This window comes from Cynocephalus volans, chromosome 4, assembly GCF_027409185.1.
Source record: "Cynocephalus volans isolate mCynVol1 chromosome 4, mCynVol1.pri, whole genome shotgun sequence".
NCBI lineage: Eukaryota > Metazoa > Chordata > Mammalia > Dermoptera > Cynocephalidae > Cynocephalus > Cynocephalus volans.
In genome coordinates this window covers 20,609,134-20,612,615 of record NC_084463.1, presented here as the reverse complement: position 1 = coordinate 20,612,615, position 3,482 = coordinate 20,609,134, and the positions used below count along the sequence as shown (strand labels likewise).

Genomic DNA, 3,482 nt, shown 5'->3' with positions numbered 1-3,482 from the left:
TAAGCCATTTTATTTAGGAAAAAATTAATTTCCAAAATAAATAAGCATGATACTCTGGGTTTGAAAAGTCATTGTGGAGGAAAGAATTTTTTTCATGATTTCTTCTCTAAACTCACAAGTAAAAAATATGAGCTTGCATCCCCAAAGGCACAATTCTCTGGTGAGGTTCATAGCATCTCTGATGAATCTCTAACTTTCTGGTGATTATGGCCATCACAGAAATGAGCTCTGGATTTTCTGTGCTCCAGGGATGATCAGTGTATTATGCCTTCTACACACACATCTAATTGAAGTTCCTCCCTCTGGGGCTTGTAGACTTATGCTATGCAAGTTCCTGACCAGCGAGTTCCTGGTTCAGAGATGTTCTCTTCTTCTCAGAGACTTTCTACCTCTGTACTTTCTATCCTCGGCCCTTAGAACATATTTGAATTTTCTGTGAATATTGTTCTTCTTATTTATTTAGTTTGAATTAGTATAACTAAAAAGTGGAAAGATATACTTTTCTTCTGGAATTAATATATGTCTTAGATATCAGGAAAAGGGTTTTATGAAACCAAGGAGAAACACTGGTCTGATGCAGTAAAGCCCAAAAACCTGTTAGTTTTGGGGAAGGAAAATTGCAGCTTCGCGAGCCTCTTGTGTCATTAGAAATGCTCTCATGTGTGCATGGAGAACGTAGCTCTTTATGGAATAAATTCTTAAGAACTAAAGCTCCCTGAATTAATGTTTCTCCCAATTAAGCTATCACATCACCCAATTTTCTGACATCGGATATCCATTTAGTATAAAGCATATTTAATCAATGTAAAATCACAATACTACCTTGAAAGGCTATTTCAGTAATTATTTGTAATTTACCTCCACTTAATATATATTTCAAAATCTCTTTATCAAATACATGCTACTAATTTTTGTTAATTTAAGCTTCTATCCAACTTCTTTGACATACCTTTCTGAACGCTATTAACTTCCATTTGATTCTCTTGGGTTATATGGGTATAAACTTGTACTATCTTTGTAAAATACTAATTTTGTCTTTTCCTTTCCCAAAGTAAACACCCATTAGTTTTCTTTTTGGTTTTACGGCATTGGTAGAAAACACTGTTGTTGCCACCCTATCTATTGCTCAGGAGTTACTTACAACTCTTAAGAGTGCTGTACAACTTATTCAGTACTTTTTTTTTTTATCAACAGGAGGTCAATAATGACATTTGCTGAGTTTTACCTTCTTCAGGAGTGAAAAAGGAATGATCCATCTTTTTTGGTTATATTTACTAAAACCCAATGGAATTGTACGTGGTGAATGAGCCGGAATTTCCAGCATCATCAAGAATTCTGTACTGATAATACATGGAAAATGTCACACACAGCAGAGGCCACCCGCACAGTTGATAACTTCTGTTGGTACTTTAACAAAGACTAGAGAAAGGTGGAACTCCATGTACTTGAATTTACCACCAACATGCATCACTGGGCCTGCCCTGCCTGGGAGCCATCCCTCCAAAAACATTTTCCTTTATAATTATTTTGCGTACCAATCATTTGTGTTTCCAATTTCCATGTGCATTTTTAGAATTGGCTTGTTAATTTCCGCAAAAAAAGCCTGCTGAAATTTTGATTATAATTGCATTGAATCTGTAAGTCAATTTGGAGAGAATTGACAAATTAGTCATATTATGTCTGACCCATGAATTCTGTACATTTCTTTTGTTTCTCTCAACAATGTTGTACAGTTTCAGTATTCAAGTCCAGAACATTTTTCAGATTTTTCACTATTTCCTATTTTAATACTATTTTAAATGATAGTTTTAAAATTTCAATTTCAAATTATTCGTTGCTAATATGGAGAAAGACAATTGATTTTTCTGTAATCAGTCTTATATCCTACAACTCAGCTAAACTCACTTGTTAGAACTACACCCCCAGGATGGAGTAAATCCTGTTGGGAATTCCCAACACTGAAAGGCTGGAGAACATGCTCTTCATTGTGTTTTTGGCCTTCTACCTCTTCACCTTGCTGGGGAACCCGCTCATATTTCTCACTATTCTGGCTTCCTCCAACCTCCACACCCCTGTGTAGTTCTTCCTGGGAAACTTGTCAGTGTTTAACATGTTTTTCCCTTCAGTGACTTCACCCAAAATGATGCTCTACCTAATGGGGCAAAGCTGCACCATCTCTTACCAGGGCTGTGCCTGCCACCTCTTCTTTCCCCATATCCTTTGTGACACCAAGTGTTTCCTCTACATTGTGATGGCCTTCGACCCTTTGTGGCCATCTGTCATACACCATCTGTGACACATGGTTTTCATGAGCCACAGGGTGTGTACCAGCTTGACAGTGGGCACGTGGCTTCTCCAGGGAAGTGTCCTCACATTTCTTATCTTTAAGTTGCCCTATTGTGGCCCCAATGAGGTGAACAATTTTTTCTGATATCGTGGTGGTGCTGCCCCTGGCCCGTGCAGACACCTCTCTAGCACAGATGGTGAATTTTACTAATGTGGACGTTGTGACTCTGACGTGCTTTTTCTTGTCCTTACTTCCTATAGTCATGTCATCCTTTCCATGTTGAAAACCAGCTCCTCAGAAGGCAGGTGTCGAATCTCTTCCACTTGCAGTGCCCACTTGATCTCCATCCTCCTGTCCTATGGGCCTGTGATGCTCACCTATCTCCGGTCTGCTTCCAGCCTCTGCCTGCCTTCTGTTATTCAGGGGTTAGACAATATCATCTCACTTTCCCTTAATCTTTCGATTTATACCTTGAGAAATGAGGATGTGAAACTGACCCTGAGAAAGGTGTTAACTTAAGTGGGCCTGTAGTAGATTGAATTATGTCTCCCCAAAACTCACTGAAGCTTGAATTGTGTCCCCAAAGTTTTATGTATCAGAAATTTGGTCCCCACTGTGACTGTTAAGAGGGTGGGAAATCCTATTATGGTAAATGGAAGGTGGAGCTTTGAAGAGGTGATTGTATTGTAAGAGCATGGTGTTGTGAAAGGACTAAAAATGGTCATCAGGGGCGTGGTCCTGAGGGCTTTAGAAGAAGAGAAAGGAGAGACTGTCTCTCTCCCTCTGTTCTGCCGTTTTTGCATTATGAAACCCCTGGATCATTTTCACCACCACCAGATGAACTTTGGACTTCCCAAGCTCAGAAACTGTGAGCAACACATTTCATTATTTTTATAAATCACACAGTTTCAAGTATTTTGTTATAAGCAACAGAAACGGACTACTACAGGGGCCATTCATCTGTGGTATAAGGTATCAGAGCAATCCCTCTCTGAGATTCTTTGGGGAGTCACTTCAGATCCACTGCCTTAAAACAGGATTGTTGCCAAATAGCAGGCTGGGCAGAGTTACTATCAGACACTTCTTGGGAGTCCTCATGATCATGTGGTAGGGCATGGGTGGACAGAGCCACCAATTTACTCCTTCAAGAAAGCTTGTTCAGATTAGCCCAGCTTTCTTTTTCTTTTTTTTTTTT

General features: G+C 39.3%; 1 pseudogene; it reads left to right on the top strand.

The window, feature by feature from the left end:
- Positions 1-1,936: 1,936 nt before the first annotated feature.
- On the top strand, positions 1,937-2,806 carry LOC134375886 (olfactory receptor 10D3-like; annotated as a pseudogene).
- The last annotated feature ends 676 nt before the right edge of the window (positions 2,807-3,482 follow it).